This window comes from Saccopteryx bilineata, chromosome 1 (genome assembly GCF_036850765.1).
Source record: "Saccopteryx bilineata isolate mSacBil1 chromosome 1, mSacBil1_pri_phased_curated, whole genome shotgun sequence".
Lineage (NCBI taxonomy): Eukaryota > Metazoa > Chordata > Mammalia > Chiroptera > Emballonuridae > Saccopteryx > Saccopteryx bilineata.
Window position 1 is genome coordinate 176,849,248 of NC_089490.1, and position 8,129 is coordinate 176,857,376.

General features: G+C 39.1%; 1 pseudogene; it reads right to left on the reverse strand.

The window, feature by feature from the left end:
• Positions 1–795: 795 nt before the first annotated feature.
• On the reverse strand, positions 796–3,650 carry LOC136319423 (RNA-binding protein 25-like; annotated as a pseudogene).
• Between the last annotated feature and the right edge of the window lie 4,479 nt (positions 3,651–8,129).

Genomic DNA, 8,129 nt, shown 5'->3' on the forward strand with positions numbered 1-8,129 from the left:
CTCTGTACTTATGGACTGAGAACCTGATGCTGTGTGTAGTGGAATTCAATATGCACAGTTGAATAGCAAACAATGTAGAGCGGGCTGACAGTGCTTTTACGTCCTTCACACTAAGGAAATGATGAAAATGCTAAGATAGATGTAATGCCTTCTGTTCTGGGCTTCCTTCATTTTGTATGTGTTTTCCTCAATTTTGTCTGCCTCTTAGTTTCTGGGTATAATCTGCTCTTTTGACATTTTTCGTAAAGGATTAGGAAACTCCCAATTGGAAGAGTTAGCAGGTGTTACTGTGGCCTAGGTGCATCCAATCAGCTTTCTGGGATTGAGCGTTCTGTCCTGCAACATGAAAAGGAATGAAAAGTTAGTCTTGCAATAAACCTCCAAATGTGCAATCTTAAATCAGAGGGAAAGTTGGAAGCTACTTGACAATTTATTTTAGCCCTAGATCTTTGTCTTGAAGCTTAAAAAAAAAATGTTTTCAAGCTATGATATATTATTTTATTAAATATAAAATTTTGTCATGCTTCAGTCTTTTTTTTTTTTGCAAAAGAATTGGGGAGTCATTTTAATATTTACAAAGAACAAATCAGCAGAACAAGATTATATAAGACAGTCTGTGTACAGTAGATGCAGCTTATAAAACATACCAGTAATCTGTACCTGGTGAGTATAAAGAGAGCCAAGGTAGGATTCAGATGTTTTTACAACCAAGGAAGTACATGAGGCATCAACAAATTGGAGGACAAAAAAAATTTTCACATTTTCTACATTAAAAAAAAAATTACAGATCTCACAAATGTCTTTGAAGACAAAAAAAAAAATTCGAAGTCCGTTGAAGGATGGGAAAGAAGATATCTGAAATGGAACTCTAAATATAGAGTTTTACTTTACAAGACCAATTTTCTTGGCTTCTGTTTCATATATCAATAATCTCCACATTTTGACAATAAAAACTTCTGTTTCTTCATCAAGTACCATAGCAACATCACCTAAAATGCTCTGAGGTGAACTATGAGCCATAATCTTAGAACAAACAAAATCGACTAATGTGGCTTCTTCTTCACCTATGTATTCTATAATTTTCTTATTAATTCATGGTCTAATTCGTCGTTCCATCAATATAGAATCCACAATAGACCAATCCAGGGAATAGGCAAAGAGCTCAGATTTGGCTGTAGGAATTTTCTCAGTGAGACTCTTGATGTGTTTGCGCTTTTCTTCAGTGTTTACAGTGCCTTTGGCAGCATTTTTATCATCTTCACTATAATCCAAGGGAACCAGTTTCCTTTTTCGGGGTACATCATCACTGTCTTCAGTCTCAAATTTGTTAAAGACACTATCTACAGGGAGCTTCTTTCTCTTCACAGAATTAGGTTGACCAGGACTATTGGAAGCACCCAATTTAAGACTTAGTCCTATTTTTGGCCTATGCTCTTCAGGTTGCTGTTGATCTGGCGAGTTTTCGTGAGGAATAATGATACCACAGGGAGACTCATCGCCAGGAGTGTTGGGGGTTGCGTTGCCACTGGCAGAGGAAACAGATGGGACGGAACTGATAGGTCTCAGGGTTGGTTTGAGACAGGGCTTCTGCTCGGGCTCTTCCTCTTCTACGGGTTCCTCTCGTTTTCCTTCTTTTTCTTGCTTTTCTTCTTCCTCTTCCTCTGATTCTGGTTCTTGTTTTATTTGTGGTTGCCTGCGCCTCTCAGCCTCTGTTCCATCCTCTGTAGCTCTGCATCTGGACCTGGATGCCCTTCTGCCAGAAGCCGCTGCCTGATTTCCTCTAGCTCCTCCTTCTCTCTTTTCCTATCCCGTTCATCTGCTTCCATCTCCTTCTCCCTATCACGCAGCCTTTTCTGAAGAGCACTTCCTCTGTAGTGTTTGGGATCATCTCTATCATCATAATCTTCTAAGAATTCTTTTAGTTGTTGAGCTTCTTTTGCCATTTCTCTTCTTCTTTCTTATTCTCTTTCAGCTTCTTTCTCATACTCCCCGGTTTTCTTTCGTTCTCTAATCTCCCAGTTCTTAAGGCGCTCTTGATAAGCAGCTTCTTTCTCTCGGAGTTCTCTTTCAAGTTTTCTTCGTTCATATGCATCCTCTTCATCCTCTTCTCGTCCCTCTTCTTGTCTTTCTCTCTTTCTCGCTCCCATTCCCGTTCCCGTTCTCTTTCTCGTTCCCGTTCTCTCTCTCTTTCTCTTTCCCGCTCCCGTTCCCTTTCACGATCTCTGCTCTTTTCTCTTGATCGACTCCGATCCTTATTCCGGTCTGAACTCCTTTCCTGGTCGCGATCTCTCTCTCGATCTCGGTCTGGTCTCTCTCCTTTGTCCGGTCACGATCCCTACCCCGTTCTGTTCTCGTTCCCGCTCCTTCTCTTTTTCTCTTTCCCTTTCTCGTTCCCGTTCTCGCCTTTCTCGTTCCCTTTCACTCTCCCTCTCTCTTTCTCTCCGTTCTTTCTCAATTTCCTGTCTTTTTTTTTTTTTTTTGCCTTTCTCTTCTTCCAGTTTCTTGTGTGTGTCTCTGAATTTGCTGATCTCTCGAGATATCAGGTCTCTTTTTGTCTTCTTCCATTTCTATAGCGTTTATGTCTTCCTTAGTGATGAGTGGATAAGGGATCAGAGGTGCCACTGGAAATCTGCGGAAAATGTCCTCCTTCTTTTCCTTCTTCTTCTTCCTGGGATGAGAGTCAGATTCCTGTGAAGGGGCATTGAGCTCACTGGAGTATTTCTGTATTAAAACTTCAATGGCCCCTTTGATCATCTGATCTCTTCTTTTTGTTTCTTCATCTAAGGCTTCTTCGTCATCATTAGTGACAGTTTCTGGCCTAGCAGTCCCATTAGAAGCTTTCTTCTTTGCTTTCCATTCATCCAGCTGTGCCTTTGTTTTTCCATCAACTTTAACAAGTAGCTTCTTCTCTCCAATCCGCAGGTCATGCAATAACCTTAGAGCACGGAGGGTAGATTCAGGCTCCTTATACTCACAGAATCCAAAAGCTTAAAGTTTTCCAGATGCACCTTGTACTCTCTTCCAGCTTAAAACCAAGCCACATTTAGCAAGGAGCTGTCTTATGAGCATGTCTGAGGCCTTCTCAGAAATGTTGCCGACAAAAACTGTAGTAGTGGGGCCACAATTTTCATCATTTTCCTTCACCTTTAAGCCTGGATGATCCTTTCTTGCTCCCAAATGCTTTCCAACCATAGACACAGTGGGTACTAAGACAGTGGGAGCAGGAGCCATAATGCTCACTGGTACAGGAATCATTGGGGTTCCTGGAGGTACAGGTGGAGGAAAGCCCGGAAACTGTGGGGGTGGGATCCCTGGAGGGAGGGCTGGGATTCCCATGGTAGGGCGATTCAAATGAGGGGGGAAGACATTCTTACTGCAGCAGTCCGCTGCTGGGGAAACGGAACTGTCTTCGTGGTTCTCTGCGCGCCAGGTTACAACAGGGATCCACCGGCGAGGTTTCTCCGCGCCGCTCACGGGGAGACTGGTTCCGAAGCAACTACTCGCCCAGACCGCAGTGCAAACAGCCGCGCTGCGCGGGAGCTTCTGGGGGTCTTCCTCTTGCCCGGCGTGCACTGCGGCTGGGGAGTGGCTGCTTCAGTCTTAATTAAAATCGTGACCGTGACCGCATGGATGTTTACCAGTGAATTCATTTATCCATTCTATCAACAAACATTTATTTAATGTCTACTAGGAAAATATTGTACTAGGCCCTAGGATACAGAATATAAGACTGACGTAATTCCTCTCTCCTAGAGCTTTTTATTCTTATCAGTTACACATGAAACAACTCTGCTTTGCTGACGTGGTAATCCTCCCTGTTAGAGGCCTTGAGGACTAGAGGTACTGAACCTTAACCAGAAGGAAAATAAAGATTTCTTTTTTCTTTTTTGCATTTCTCTTTGTTAAAAGGATCCCAAAGTAGTGTTGCTTGGGCCCCAATGTATTGTACAAATTAAGCAGATATTTTAGTACTAGTAATCATCTATTTGAATGATTCTGTTACACATGAGTTTCAGTTACAGTTTAGTTCAATAATACTAGTTCCCCAATAGCACTGTTCAAATTTTAATTACCATGGTATATTCACTTTGAATAATTTTATAAAATGCATACTTCACTGCTAGCTCTTCGTTCCACAGATCACTATGTAAATAACAGCTGGGCATCATGATTAGTGATCAATCGCATCACTACTTTCAAAGTCTGCTGATGATGACAGGTCATTGCACATCTGTTACTCGCTGAGTGCCCAGACAGCAAAGCATGTAGCTGCGTGCCTCCTTGTCTCCTAGTCATAAATCCGCCTGACGTTTTACAAAAGTGGATAACTGAAAGAGGAAATCGGTCAATAAAGATGCAAGAACAGTGAAGAAACAAAAAATGATAATGCTGAAAGTGATATTCAACGCAAACCTAAATAGAGTTAGAGAAGAAATAGCTAATTATGACAATGTTGATATTGCTGCTGTTTGGGGAAACTTGAGCACCGTAGCCAGGAAGACTTACCGAGGTGAACTAACTTACCAACATAAACTAGGAGCATGGTTGTGAGGAACATTGCCCGTGGACGTGACACGGACAGCAAACTTCACACTAAAGAAACTCTCAGAGACAATTTTATGACATGGAAAACACTAGAATAAAATTTTGGAAGATTATCCGATTACAAAAGAAATACCATAGTCATGGGTATGCAGAGCACAGCATAGGAAATATAGCCAACGATGTTACTAACTATGTTAGGTGCCAGGCAGGTACTGGAATGATCAGGGGAACACTTTGAAAAGTTTATGACTGTCTAACCGCTATGCTGTAACCCTGAAACCAACACAAAATAACATTGAATGTAAACTGTAATGTAAAAATAAAATTTTAATTTTAAAAAAGAAAGAAGTATGAAAACTTGCAAAGGAACAGAAAAGATGCTCACTTTGTGTCATTATACATTAAGTTACATGACGAGAAGACAGCAAGCGCTTTTCTTTTTTTTTTTTTTTTTTAATAAATTTTTATTAATGGTAATGGGATGACATTAATAAATCAGGGTACATATATTCAAAGAAAACATGTCTAGGTTATTTTGTCATCAAATTATGTTGCAAACCCCTCGCCCAAAGTCAGATTGTCCTCCGTCACCCTCTATCTAGTTCTCTGTGCCCCTTCCCCTCCCCCTAACTCTCTCCCTCCCTCCCTCCCATGTCCTCCCTCCCCCCCCACCCTTGGTAACCACCACACTCTTGTCCATGTCTCTTAGTCTCATTTTTATGTTCCACCAATGTATGGAATCATGTAGTTCTTGTTTTTTTCTGATTTGCTTATTTCACTCCTTATAATGTTATCAAGATCCCACCATTTTGCTGTAAATGATCTGATGTCATCATTTCTTATGGCTGAGTAGTATTCCATAGTGTATATGTGCCACATCTTCTTTACCCAGTCTTCTATTGAAGGGCTTTTTGGTTGTTTCCATGTCTTGGCCACTGTGAACAGTGCTGCAATGAACATGGGGCTACATGTGTCTTCACGTATCAATGTTTCTGAGGTTTTGGGGTATATACCCAGTAGAGGGATTGCTGGATCATAAGGTAGTTCTATTTGCAGTTTTTTGAGGAACCACCATACTTTCCTCCATAATGGTTGTACTACTTTACAGTCCCACCAACAGTGAATGAGGGTTCCTTTTTCTCCACAGCCTCTCCAGCATTTGCTATTACCCGTCTTGTTGATAATAGCTAATCTAACAGGGGTGAGGTGGTATCTCATTGTAGTTTTGATTTGCATTTCTCTAATAACTAATGAAGCTGAGCATCTTTTCATATATCTGTTGGCCATTTGTATCTCTTCCTGGGAGAAGTGTCTGTTCATGTCCTCTTCCCATTTTTTTATTGGATTGCTTGTTTGTTTGTTGTTGAGTTTTATGAGTTCTTTGTAAATTTTGGATATTAGGCCCTTATCTGAGCTGTCGTTTGAAAATATCAGTTCCCATATAGTTGGCTGTCTGTTTATTTTGATATCAGTTTCTCTTGCTGAGCAAAAACTTTTAATTCTGATGTAGTCCCATTCATTTATCTTTGCCTTCACTTCTCTTGCCATTGGAGTCAAGTTCATAAAATGTTCTTTAAAACCCAGGTCCATGATTTTGGTACCTATGTCTTCTTCTATGTACTTTATTGTTTCAGGTCTTATATTTAGGTCTTTGATCCATTTTGAATTAATTTTAGTACACGGGGACAGGCTGTAGTCGAGTTTCATTCTTTTGCATGTGGCTTTCCAGTTTTCCCAACACCATTTGTTGAAGAGGCTTTCTTTTCTCCATTGTGTGTTGTTGGCCCCTTTATCAAAGATTATTTGACCATATATATGTGGTTTTATTTCTGGGCTTTCTATTCTGTTCCATTGGTCTGAGTGTCTATTTTTCTGCCAATACCATGCTGTTTTGATTATCGTGGCCCTATAATATAGTTTAAAGTCAGGTATTGTAATGCCCCCAGCTTCATTCTTTTTCCTTAGGATTGTTTTGGCTATTCGGGGTTTTTTATAGTTCCATATAAATCTGAAGATTTTTTGTTCCATTTCTTTAAAAAATCTCATAGGGATTTTGATGGGAATTGCATTAAATTTGTATATTGCTTTGGGTAATATGGCCATTTTGATTATATTTATTCTTCCTATCCAAGAACAAGGAATATTTTTCCATCTCATTGTATCTTTTTCGATTTCCCTTAACAATGCTTTGTAATTTTCATTATATAGGTCCTTTACGTTCTTTGTTATGTTTATTCCTAGGTATTTTATTTTTTTTGTTGCAATCGTGAAGGGGATTATTCTTTTGAGTTCGTTTTCTAATATTTCATTGTTGGCATATAGAAAGGCTATGGACTTTTGTATGTTAATTTTGTATCCTGCGACCTTACTGTATTGGTTTATTGTTTCTAATAATCTTTTTGTGGAGTCCTTCGGGTTTTCGATGTATAGGATCATATCATCAGCAAAAAGTGATAGCTTTACTTCTTCTTTTCCGATATGGATGCCTTTTATTTCTTTGTCTTGTCTGATTGCTCTGGCCAGAACTTCTAGCACCACGTTGAATAAGAGTGGAGAGAGTGGACAACCCTGTCTTGTTCCTGATTTAAGGTAGAAAGTCCTCAGTTTTATGCCGTTTAATAGGATGTTGGCTGATGGTTTATCATATATGGCCTTTATCATGTTGAGATATTTTCCTTCTATACCCATTTTGTTGAGAGTCTTAAACATAAAATTGTGTTGTATTTTATCAAAAGCCTTTTCTGCATCTATTGATAAGATCATGTGGTTTTTGTTCTTTGTTTTGTTGATATGGTGTATTACGTTAACCGTTTTGCGTATGTTGAACCATCCTTGAGATTCTGGGATGAATCCCACTTGATCATGATGTATTATTTTTTTAATATGTTGTTGTATTCGGTTTGCCAGTATTTTGTTTAGTATTTTAGCATCTGTATTCATTAGAGATATTGGTCTGTAGTTTTCTTTCTTTGTGCCATCCTTGCCAGGTTTTGGTATGAGGGTTATGTTGGCCTCATAAAATGTGTTTGGAAGTATTGCTTCTTCTTCAATTTTTTGGAAGACTTTGAGTAGAATAGGAACCAAGTCTTCTTTGAATGTTTGATAGAATTCACTAGTATAACCGTCTGGGCCTGGACTTTTATTTTTGGGGAGATTTTTAATAGTTTTTTCTATTTCCTCCCTGCTGATTGGTCTGTTTAGGCTTTCTGCTTCTTCATGACTCAGTCTAGGAAGGTTGTATTGTTCTAGGAATTTATCCATTTCTTCTAGGTTGTTGTATTTGATGGCATATAATTTTTCATAGTATTCTACAATAATTCTTTGTATTTCTATGATGTCTGTGGTGATCTCTCCTCTTTCATTTTGGATTTTATTTATTTGAGTCCTGTGTCTTTTTTCCTTGGTGAGTCTTGCCAAGGGTTTGTCAATTTTGTTGATCTTTTCAAAGAACCAGCTCCTTGTTTTATTGATTTTTTCTATAGTTTTTCTGTTCTCTATTTCATTTATTTCTGCTCTGATTTTTATTATCTCCTTTCTTTGGCTGGTTTTGGGTTGTCTTTGTTCTTCTTTTTCTAGTTCCTTAA